The following is a 13,044-nucleotide window of genomic DNA, read 5'->3' on the forward strand; positions in this document are numbered from 1 at the left end:
GAGTAGATGCATAACCCTTGTGTTGATTCAGGAAGGTGTAGCTAATTTGTTCTGAAGAGAGGAATTTGCTCCATCTAATGCAGCTTGCAAGCAACACACAGAAAGCACTGGCTCTAGCCCAACAGGAGTGTAAAGCATCGCATTCAGGTTTAAGGGACCTCTGAAGGTCATAAAGTTCAGTCTGTTGGTCAGAGCAAGGCTAATTTCAGTTGTAGACTGGGTTGTTCTGGGCCTTGTCCAGCTGAGTTTTGTTCTAGTTGCAGCAAATTTCTCCTGGACTGGTAAAGAAATGACAGGGTTTCTTTAATATAAAGGAAGCTGCAGATTGAAGGTTTGTGTACATTTTCTTATAAGTGTAAATAATGTGACTGGGGCATATCATCTTGATGGGGAAAAAACCCCACACATTGAGACACAGAGAAGAGGCCCAGCTACTTGTCCTGGAAAACCCTTCATGACTTGAAGAAATGTCCTTCCAGTCTCGTTGAGTCTTGGAAGCAGCACTGCCTGCAATGAAGGAAATGAAGTGGTGCAAGGATTTTCTCTGTCTAAAGCATGATTAGAAGGGCCTATCTGCAAGTGCTCTCTCTTTGCACAAATCCAGATGCATTATATAGCTTGCTAAATTCATTTCTTATGCTCATATTTCTGTAAGCTGAGAAATGAATTCCTGTGAGTCGCAAAAGCAAAACATTTTTATAATTGTGAGCTCATGCTTTAAGGGGAGCCTGTACTCCAGCTAGGTTTCTGAGATGGAAGAGCAAACCTGAAGGTTTACTAGATTAAAGGTGGTGTCTGAAGAAGGCTGCTCAAATGTTTGTACATATCCATGTGTTTAGACAAACCTTTCTGTCATAATGTGGTTCAAAAATACATTTTCCTGCTATCTTGAGTAATGAAACCAGTCTATATGCAGTTTATATCTGTTTAATTTCTACCAAGTTTGCCAGCTTCTTCCATTAGAATCCCATGTCAGTGTTTCAGTGTTCTGTGGCTTCAGAGTTATCACCCACATGTATATTCCAAAATTGCAGTTCTGCTATAAAGTCATCCTGCAGGGAGCTCTTTGAGGCTTTCATGACCTCATTTGCACAGTGATAAATTCCCAAATCTCATTCAGCCGGTGTTTTTCTCTGTGAGTAAATATTTCAGTCACCCACCATTTGAGATAATTTTACGAAGTTGAAGTGGTATGAGAATGACTGATATAATTAAAGGTACAATAAACTATTAAACTTGGACAAATGAACTTTAAAAGCCTTTTAAAAAGACTGTAAGCATGTAAAACCTTTTCTTCCTAGCTACAGTAATGGGTGGTCCATGTGGCTGCTTTGCATGGCTCTCGTGACTCTGGCTGATCTTGGAAAGGCAGCTTCCTTATTTTTAATTTATATCTTCCATGTATTCCAAGCTATCCTGCATAGCTTCCAAGGCAGCAATGGTCTAGATGTAGTTTACTAAAGGTTTTGGTTTTTTTCTTGCGAAGGTATTATTTCACTGAACAAGAAAAAAAAAACCAAAACATAAACCCAACCTTCATTTAAAATGGGAATTTCAGTGAAAACTCCTGTTTCTGAAACAAAATCCCTTGTATTCCTTTCTCCATTTTTCCTGAACTATAGTGAAGGCATTTTGCTACATGTCCTTTAAATTGTGCATTGCATGCACATGCAAGTTAATTTAGAGGTAGTACTGAGGGCAGAATTTGATCCCAAGTTTTCTCTAAAAGTTTCCCACTTAAAGAGGAGAGGGAGATTGCATGGTCATGGCTAACAGGAATTCCTCATGGTATTACTGCCAATGCAGATACTTTACTGACAATTGATAACTAAATTAGAAAATACTATTGAAAAAACTGTGAGGCTTTTTTCTCTTTCTAAAATATACTAAACCAAGGGTAATGGCTATAGCTTCTCAACAAACTGATCAGAAATGTTGAAAGTACAAGTTCAAAGATGTAAGGTTGTGTTAATTGCAGAAACTCTCTGAATTGTTAGGTATTCAGTAAATGCTTTTCCTTTCGAGGCAGATAATAGCTGTTCTTGTCAAGTTCTTGTTCCCTAGGGCTTGTAATGATAGGACAAGGGGGAATGGTTTCAAGCCAGAGAAGGGCAGATTTAGGTTGGACATTCGTAAAAAGTTCTTTCATATGAGGGGGGTGGGTCACTGGAACAGGTTGCCCAGAGAGGTGGTGGGGGCCCCATCCCTGGAGACATTCAAGGTCAGGCTCGATGGAGCTCTGAGCAATCCATTCTAGTGTGAGACAGAAGTCACTTCCAACTGAAGACATTCTATGATTCTATGCTTGGTACCTTCTTTCGGGGTCACAGTCCAATGTGCCTTTGGACCCAAGGCCCTTGGAATGTTCAAGAAAGGGAGAAAATACTTGGGCTTGAAAACAAAGAGGTTTACTTTGGTTTTAGAAATTAAACTCTCCTTTTAACTTCTCTTAAGCCTAGGGAAGCTGTGTATGTTTATGAGATTTCTAATATAGAAGTAACTTTGACAAATTTAGGGTTTATATTCTGCAGGAAAATGTGCTAAATCTCTTAAACCCGTTATGTTGCTTTTTTTTTTCTGTTGGTTGAAGATTTCTTAATTATTAACTTAATCTATTCAGTCCTGTTCTTTCAAGTTGGTAAATACCAAGACTGTTGAATATCTTTAGTGTGAGCACTGAAAAAGGAGAAGTAATAAATAATTATTAGTGCTGATACTGTCTTCATCATGTATGCATTACATTTTGCTTAGCTGTTGAATCTGAGTGTTAAAATTTAGCAACTCTTCCTATTTCCACAGTTGCTGCACTGTGCCAGCACAAGTTTCAACAGAGAATTATCTTCATTTTTAGAGCCAAGTCAACAACTGTTGGGGATCTTTAGCTCATCATAGTATTTCAACAGTAGTTTTAAATCAAAATTAGTTCTTATAAAAAGGATTCAAGTGTACACTCTGGAAAACTGAGTCACAGTTGTTGTGTGTATGTTTGTGTGTCTGACCAGCAGCCAACCTGTGTTAGGCTGCTACAATGTGGGTAAATGGAGAGATTCTGGTTTAGGAAAGGGGCATTTTGCTCTTAGGAAAAGGTCTACTTATAAGAAGAGGCAGCAAATGGGGCAGAATCTGTAAAAATCCACACCAGTCCAGTTATTTTGAGATTTAATGCTGCAAACATCAGCCTCCAAAACTGAGAAACAGTTTATTTCATTTTGAGACAGTGTTACCTCTGCTTCTTTTCAGCAGATTGTGGGAAGCCCACTGGAAATTTAGGGCTTAGTAGAGTGCATTGTGTAAAAGAGAAGTAGTGAATTTTTTTCAAGGGTTTAGGCTTCACTTGTGTTTTTTTTTTTTTGGCTATGCAGCGTAATAGCAGTGGCCGGGGTTGCACAGGAGTTTAGGCAGCTGAGGAGGGAAAATGTTCCTTTAGTCTTAGCATTGGTCTTAGGAAATCACATAATAAGCCATCAAAAGTTCAAGCATCTACAGTTACATGATGATTCCAGCATCTCTGAGGATCTCCAGTCCACTGAAAATTTGTAAAGGTTTTATGTGGATAATTAAATACCAGCTAAGTTTTTTTGGTTTTGATTTTTTTTAACAATCTTGGTGACTCATCTGTTTTCTTCTGCTCGACAACAATCCTGGAATAATCATAGTATTCCTTAATGTTTGGGGTTTGTTGTGTTTTTTTTTTCTTTTTATAATACATTTATTATCTTGTATTCTTTAGAAAAATAATGTGTTTTGTAGACCTGTGAGGTGCTGTTAATGCTTTTTCTTAGATGCAATCTCCAAAAGGTAAAGTAATAAATATACAGGGAAGTGAAAAAAGATTGGAAGAGGCAATAATTGCTGAAGATGAACGAGGACACTTGGGTCAGTGAGATACTTTACAGGTCACCAAAGTCATTTTTATCTATGATGGTTCAATGAAGTTCAGTAAATGATCAGTGGTCTGATCCTGGCATTAGTTTCTCCCACTTCTGGGTGGAAAAGTAAAACCTACTCATATACACATCCAAATCCTGAATATATACTCAAAGTATACTCAAAATATTTTTTCAGTTCCTTGTATATTATGAAAACATAGGGAAGAAATAAAGTCCTGAGACAATAATTTTTCTGACCCTTTTGATTTATTTCTTCAAAAGTTCCTTGCTAGTATCCTCACACAGTATTTCATAGACCAGTAAAAATGGCTCTGAAATACTAGTTTTGATATGGTTTGCTGCCTTGGTAATTAATTGTGTTGTAAATGTCTCTTCTTTTTAGTTTATGACATTTCTCTTAGGTTATATTATCTAGGCTGTATTAGTTTCTGAGGCTTGCTTTGGGTTTTTTTTGTGGTTGTTTTATTCTTGGGTTTTTTTTTTGTTTGGGTTTTTTGTTTGTTTGTTTGGTTTTATTCTTTTTATTAGTTTTTATTTCATAATCAAAATATGTCCTTCTAAGTTGCATGTAGTTTCATCATTCCCCATCATACAGCTGTGAGCTGAATCCCCTGACTGTCATTTTGGTTTTGACTGGCATTTTACTAAGCTCCTAATAAATTCTGGGCTTGGTTCTGTCAAGACAGCATTGTCTGTCTCTGCACACTGAGGCAGTTTAAATTGTTATTAGCGTAACTGCACAAAGGAACTAATCTTCCACTACAACACTTCACCTTGTTCCCCATGGCTTAATCAAGGTCTTTACACAGCTGCAAAGCTTGTTTTTAGTTTACAGGGATTGTGCCAGAAGATAACTTGCTGTGCATCTCTCACCTTATATTAGTGCTTTTAATGAGTCTTTAAGTTTCCCTTTTCCTGAAACTTATTAGTTGTTAAACTCATTTAATACAATATTTTACATTGTTCCATGTCTTGGAGTGTCTTCTGTCATTAAAAAACAACCAAACCAAAACAAAACCCCAAACAATCAAAAACAAACAAACAAAAAAAACAAGTCAGTGGGGTGGGAGGTTGCTTTGAAGTCTTTTCTTCCAAAGCTTTGAGAAAATTTTAAACTTTGCCCCGGGCAAGAGTCAAGTCATTTGCAGGAGGATACGGGATGCTTGCAAATAGGGTTCGTCTGTCCTTGTGTCTAACTCAGCTCACTCCCCACTTGCAGTCTAGCAGTTGCCATGCTTCTTGACTCCAGGAGTTGAATCAGCTTTCTGAGAGTTGTACAGGCCAGTATTACTTAGTGTGTGCTGGGAATATGATGGATGGTGACATAATGTAATAGATAAATGGGTCTTCCCTAATAAAAGCTGATGTGTTAGAGATGTGCTATCTTCAGCTTCATGTAGTTTAAATATTAACCTGGGGGTTTACATAGTAGGCCCTTTAAAAGGGATACTTGCTGACATATACTTTGGAGAGGATCTGTTCAAAGGAAATAGTTAGCTGCAGTTTTTACAAAATATTTTTTAGGTTTGGTTATTTTGATTTAGTTTATTTTTATTGTCACATTTTAGAGTTAGGCCTTTAAGAAAAAGAAACATAGTTTTAGAAGGCTGAAGAATGTCAGTATGAATGCTGTTGTAGAAAAAGGAGGAGAAAGAAGAGAAGGAGGAGAAAAATAAGAAAAAACAAATGGATGTGGGCAGGACAGAGCAGCCAGCATGACTTCCATTCTCAGAAAAATACTGGAACAAATGTTCAGGTCTTGCAAACACTAAAAAATAATCCAGTGGTAAGTAGCAATCAACGTGGATTTGTCAAAAAGAAGTCATGTCAAACTGACAGTGACAGGTCAATAGACCTTGCAGCTGCAGAAGAAACAGTAAATATAAGGTAGCCTAGCTTGACTTCTGTGAAAGCTCTGACACTTTGCTGTGGCAGCCTCATAAACAAGCTAAGGAAATGTGACATCTGTAAAAACAGTGTGGGACAGAGGTGGAAACTCTGTAGTAGCCATACATAAATGGTTGAAGCAGAGCAGCAACATTAGGTACTTTGCAGTAATGAGATTATTCTATCTCGGGAATAGCTTGCCTGTGACATTTGTGATATTTCCAGCCTGAGGGCTTGAAGAAGAGGTTATATAAAGGTACGTCACCAGTGGTTTCAGCAGAGAGGTTCCAGCCCTCCTTCTGATGCTGGCAGGTAAACTCGATGATCTTTTGAGCTCCTTTCAAGACCGATTTTGTATCGTTTTATCTCAAAAAAGGCTGCGTCACTATGCTCTGCTCTTCTTGCCAGCCAAGTCTAATGTGTGCATGTCTTTTTCTAACTCTAACTGGTAGCCAGAATCATGTTGGCTGTGAAGAACAGAACTCTAGAATATTAGTTATATTTCCTTGCTCTTTTCTTTAGCAAACAAACAAAAAAACCCAACAAGATTATTAAAATCTTGATTTCATAATCTTGTTTCAACTTAATTGTGCAAAACTACCCAAAACAAAACTAGGCAAGCAAGAAGACTCAACAAAGAGGGTAACCATGGTTGGTTGTATATGATTTGTAAAAAATAGTCTCCATTTACTCAGTTAGGTGTGTGCCTTTCCCCGATGTTACATTTGCATGATTTCTTCTCTTACTTCATTCCTTGAGCTTTTTTGAGAGGTAAGGAAGCCATAGAGTGAACTCTCTTGGGTATGTACAGAATGTTTACTAAGCAATGTATCCAGTATTTTAGTTTCAATTGACCCCTACCATTTCAAATATATTATTCACCTATTATTACAGTTCATTACATTTCAACATTGTAAAATATGGCACATACTGAATTTTCAGTATTTCCTTTGAGAAAGCAAGTGTGGGTATTAAGGGACAAATTGCAATTGCTTCAGTCTTGTTCTTAAAGTCATCTCCATAATATTATTTCCTGCCATGCTGTTCTACACAAACTTTTCTCTTCCATCCACTATAGAAATATGGGGAGATTAGGAAATACAGGTCAGTGTCCTTGCAGTCTTTGCATCAGGCAAAGAGTTACAGCCAGTAGTAGTTTTGTTAGAATACGCTGAGTATGAAAGAAGAATGCAGTAGTTATTCAGTGCCTTTGTATGCTTAATTCTCTCTTTTTAGTTTTCACCTTCCACAATATTTCACTATGAAGTTTTCATGCTTTGGAATTAATGCATGGGGGGATAGTCCCAAAATCTTATGTGTAATTAAAAATACTTCTACAACAAAGAACTTTAATAATTTTTCCTTCTTTAAGAATTCCACAGGAGAAGTCATAACGATTTACTTTCATATGCTTTAGTTCCCTGGATGTTAATGCTTGAACAAAGATCAATATATTGTATATTTCTGAATGTAGCCTATTAATTTGTTATTTTCACATCTCAGGCAAGTGGTCTTTTTGAGTTATCCTTGTTAATTCTCTCATAATTAGAGAAACTCTTGGAAGAAAGTGCTTTTCACTCCCCTGGAGGGTTTTTTTGCTGCATTAAAATAGTTTCCAGATAATGATCTGAAGTGAATTAATGATTACTTCTATTAGTAAAATTTAAGGAATGAGATAGGAGAGGAACAATAAAGATTGGAAAGTTAAATCAGTATTCCCACTTGGCACAAGAAACTGCTATCAGAAATACATACATACTGCCTTCGTGCTCTGACTATCACTTAAAATATTCTTTCTTCAAAGAAAGATTTTTTTCTTCTTTCCATTAATATTCTGCCATTGTAGTTTGGTTTTCTAAACCAAATACTTGCTAAATATACTTGAAATTATGTACAATGATTGTAGCTGGGTTTTTTTCTTTATTTGTTTGGGGGGGTGGAGTTGATGTTGGTTTTTCACCTTACGTGGTTCCCAATTACATGCAAATTCTTGAAGGGAGAGAGCAAGGTTAGTTTTCCTTAGTGAACCACTCGTCCTGCTCAGAGGGAAGAGATGGCAGGCAAGGGAGCCACAGATCCATGCTTGGAGCCTGCAGCTCAGGTGGGAGCCCAACAGAGTTTGGTCCTGTAAACAGGAGGAACAAATTTCTGGGCATCAAAAGGCCCTGGGCAGACCTCATCCTATACCTCATTTGGTTTGGAACAGGAACCTGTCTTGAGGGCAGATAGAGGCTAATGTACAAGTCTTTTGTTTTGCTTTTCTGTCTTTCACGGTCTCTTTGAGTTTCTCTGTTTAAAGATTAGATACTGGAGCTGTTGTTATTGTCAAGTATGTTTTTTCCTGTGTTTGATGATCTTCCAATCCACTTTCAGAAGCTTCCATATGGAAATATTTGGCCAGCTCCATCTCAAAGCTATGGCAAGCTTGGGATGCTCTCACATTTAGCTGCATTGTCTTGTTTGCAAGCAAACTCTTTGCCTTGGGGGAAACAGAATTTCTTCTCTGAATCTTACTAGTAGAAAACACAATGCTATGGGTGTAAGGTATTTCTGAATTTGGTTTTGTCAAAGGTTTTTGCTCTCAGGTTACTTAGTACTTTACCTTCATAAATGCATCTTTCAGTTCTCTGATGGTGTTTGATTACTGGGGGAAAGAGTTCTGAGGAAGCAAAAGAATTGTGCTCAGAGCCACCTGTCCAGTACTCAGTTCACACTGGCTACCCTGTGGTTTGTGTGACCCAAATCAGCACATCATCACTTGTCTTCACAGCAATGAGGAAATTGCACTGACCTCTCCATTTGGGGGTTGCAGGGTCACCTGGATGTATCTGAAAGATAACCTAAAAGCACAACTACTGTGCTCCAAGTGTTGGAATCACTCAAATTGTGCATTGAACGTTAAATAACAGCTCCTGGAGGGACTATCAGCAATCAGAGGGAGGCAGAGCAGGAACAACTCTGGGCTGCTGCAGGCAGACCTACCAACTGAAGATGATTGACGTACTTGCTCTAATTGGGGCTTAACTTTAACTTTGCTGTGCTTGGCTTACGTTTCATTCTTCAGTAGAGCAAATTATTAAATGCTTTATTACCAGATTTATCACTTCCTGTTGCATCACACTGAGAATTTGCTGCTTACATCTATTGATAAGAATCTTAGCATTCTTTCATCAGTGATACAGTGGCACTGAGCTCAGAATAATAAAGAATCCAGTACTCCCAGTCACATAAAATTATGTTGTGCCTCTATGTGGCAATACCTTTCCTGAAGCCATAGAGACAGGAATTTTCCCTCCCTACCCCAATAAGACATTTTTAAAATTATCTTTAAAATCTTACATTGTTTCATTAGATATTAATGTGTTATCTTCCTTCATTGACTTTAAAAAAAAACACAAACAAACCTTAAAAGCAGCACTTGTAAAGATATTGCTGCACACAGTTTCTCTAACAAGTTATGCAAGCCTCTGTGAATGGATTTTGCAGGATCATGCTATAAATCCCTTGAATAGGCCCTATTGATTTCTAAAGAGGTCTTGCTGGAAAAGGAATGTGCTGCTCAGGTCTCCAGAGGTGTTACAAAACTCACTAAAAGGACAATACCACTGAAGAAGCAACAGCAGGAGAAAATCAATTCTATGGCTATTTTTTGTTTGTTTGTTCTCAGCTTTACATAGGGGAGAGTGTATGGATTAAGCTATATTATTTCAGCTGAGGCTGAAAGTTACTTTCTTTTTATGTTGAGAGTTATTTGATGTGTCTGTAATGCAGGTGAGCTGAGGTGCACTGCTGGGTAAATGTGGCATATGGACTGTGGCTTGTCAGGTTCTTTACTTGGAGTGTGTGAACAGTGATTCCTTACACAGCAACTAAGCAGCATCCTTACAACATGAGTAATCCAGTTGTGGTGCCAGAGTTACTTTAGTAAGTTTATCTTATTCTGCCACCAACTCTTCTTTAAGACTAGGATGATAGGTTATGTCAGCTCATTCGTTTGCTGTCGTGAACTATTGTAGTTTGTTTTTGTTTTGTTTTGTTGTGGTTTTTTTTTTCAAATGAAGGCATAGGAAAGGGAAGATGTTTGTAGAAAGCAACTGTACTATTTAAAGTTATGTTTTTGTCATGCTTCCAAGTAATGTGCAATGCTCATATAGGTTCTAGCATGCTGAAAAATGAGAAGGGGAGAGGAAAAAGAATTTGCTGGAAGACAAAATGGAGGAAGGGCCCAGGAAAACTGAGCTTGAAGTGCCCCCTTCTTGGTTTTAGTCTTTAGTTTAGAAAGATCTCTGATGTCTGGTTGACTTGACCGTCAGTCTCCCTTCTGTTGTGAAGCCACAATTAGAAGTCCTTATCCCTCTGTGCCAGCAACAGCCAAGGTAGAGCACTGATTTTTAAATGAAGCTGAAGCGACCTTCACCTTTCATTTACTTTTTCCCCCATTATTCCACAGATCAATAGGTACTGTGCTTATTCCTTCATCTTTGGAAAGATAGTATTATCGTCAAAGAATATGTTTTATTAAAGAGAAGGTTTAGCCTTTTTCCTTCATATTGTATTCTTTGCAGTATGTATTTGTTTTTGTGTCTATAGCAGCATAATTTTTGGTGCATTCCAATTTCTCTGTTTTGGGACCAGCAAGAAAATATTAAATGGTGGAATAAAAATGTGAGCTTTAACTTGTAATTAATGCTAAGGTTCATGAGCTAAAATAATCCTTAGATTCACATCCCCTTCAGTAATGTATTAAATTTACATTATTTTGGAGCCTATTTTGAAAGCATTTGAGGAGCCATATTTCACAAAATGGGGCTTTTAAACTCCTGATAAGCACTTCTCTCTACTTACAGGCGACTGATATTTTAAGGCTTGTCCCCAGGCAGGGTTGATTAGGAAAACATTTAACATGTGCAGGGCCTGATGTTCCGATTCACACTGAGAATCCAGTTTAAACTGTTGGAGTTTCCCAGATGCCATTGTTCATCACTCATATCTGTCTGTAGTCAAATAAGAGGAAGAATAATTTTTAGTGTCTGAAAACTAGTCCAGAAAAACTTCCTCTTTTAATAACAGCTATCATGTAACTGTTCTCTTTATACTATCAATCTACTTTTGTCAGATTCCCACCAGATTTTTTTCCCCAAGACATTTTCTTCCCATGTCTGTCTTCTGATTTCACTTCAGTGGGAGCTGCAGTCTAGCATAAACAGCCTTGCTTCAATGCTAATGATGTGCAGATTTTGTTCTGTCCCTTTTTCCTCACATGTCTGTTTTATACAAGTATTTGGGGTGGAAAGTAGTCTTGCACATCGACTCAAACCTGCTCTGGAAGGAAGCAGTCCATTTCAAGATTTCTTTCAGGTGGTTACTGGGAAGAGGGAATAAAGGAATCAATATCTTCTCTCTGTGTATTCCTATTCCCAACTGTATTTAGAATAGTAGAACTGAAGAACAGTTGAGGTTGAAAGAGTCTTCTGGGGGCCCCTAATCCAATGCCTTGTTCAAAGCAGTCCAAGTAGATCAGGTTGCTCAAGACCTTGTCCAGATGAGCTTTGAATAGCCTGCACAGGTGGAGGTTCCTCAGCTGCTCTGGACCCCTGCTCCAGTGTTTGACCATTCTGGTGAAAAAAAGGTAAATTCTCTTGTTAAACCTTGTGCCTGTAGATCTTTGTCCTCTAGCTGCACACCTTTGAGGTGAATCTGAGTCTCCCCTACGCTCTCCCACAAGGCAGCTCTTTCAAACAGGAAGACACAACTTGTAATAAGGCAAACAGAGTAATTTTGAATAGTTTGTCTTAATTAGAATTCAGTGCTGTTTCGCTGAAATTCTCCAACAGTTCATTTCTTACAGTTGTTTCAAATGCTCCTATAAGCAGCAAATGTTTGCTCAATAATTAAAGGTCATTGTCTTACAGAAGGAAGGAAAATACATACAAACCACTACTTAAGCAGGATACCTAAAGACAAATCAGGAAATGAGATTTCTCTTGAGGCACACATCTAATATTGTACTGCCACTTAGACAAGTATTTAGTAATAGTTCAAGAAAAGCCTTTCTCCTTAATTTTGACTGTAGAAGTCACTAAGCACAGCCACATAGTGTTATCTGAGAAAAATGCTGTTGAATGGTAACCAGTTGCACTTTCACGTGTACTACAGCATGAGTAGCTACACTGATTTTTGATGTTACTTTTGAGAAGGGGAACTGCATGGAAGAATGATAATTAACAAACTGTGTATGTAACAGAACACCCATCTCTGAGGTTCAAAAGAAAATAGTTGCCAAGAATTAAGAAGGTTGGCAGTTCAGTCTTAAGGCATATGCAACACTTCCCAAAAATCCTACATTTTCCAAGCCTTTATCCTGGCATGTCACAATAATCAGTCACATGCTCTCTTACAGAACTCCTCTGTGGCCTTGCTAATACCTTTGCAATTATTGTAACTGGTGTTGTTTATGCTGCTCTAACACTCAAGTTTCTTGGCAAGGTAGTGACAGTCACAATCAAGCCTGAGGAAAATGTGCTTTTCTGGATTTTCTTCACTTTTGAACTTGTCAGATTTCAATGTTACCTTTTGCAAACAAGTTTGCCAAGTGCACAGTGGTGTACCTTGGCTCCCCTACAGAAGTCCCAGTGAGAGTGAGAAATGCCTGAACTGGGGATTGATCTGTGTGCTGCCTCGTATTATCAGTGTGCTGCTTGATATTACCAGGAAGGAAGGTTTTTGCCTTTTGGGTCTGTTTCAGGACTGGATGGCAAACAGCTCTTGTAGACTTCAGCTGCAGCATGTAACACAGCTCTGGCTGTGGGTTTACATTGGTTTTGTGGAAGAGTTTGTCCTCTATCTGCAACTGCTTGCTGCATTGGAAAGCTGACTGGTATTTGCTCATATTACCTGCTCTGATTGCAGCTGCTGTGTGGTAGGAATGTGTCTGTCTTGACAAATCAAATCCTGCATCACCCATCAGCAGGTGTCATCACTGTAGCTAGGCTGTCATTTCACTTGGCAGCATAAAAGGCATTGATTGCATAAAAAATTGAGTCATCCTCAAGGTCAGTGAAAGAGGAGACATGATCAGTATTTGAAGGGAGTTGGGCATATTTTTAGGTTTTGGTCTGGACTAATGTAGGCACAAAAGTCCTCAATCAGGAAAGAAGAACAATACTTCCCAAGTCCATTTTCTTTTTAGTAAATATCTGCAAATAAATACAAATAAAATTATGTGGAAAACGGTGGGATGGAGGTTTGAAATAAAACTAGTTTTAGT

This window comes from Apus apus, chromosome 4 (genome assembly GCF_020740795.1).
Source record: "Apus apus isolate bApuApu2 chromosome 4, bApuApu2.pri.cur, whole genome shotgun sequence".
Taxonomy (NCBI): Eukaryota; Metazoa; Chordata; class Aves; order Apodiformes; family Apodidae; genus Apus; species Apus apus.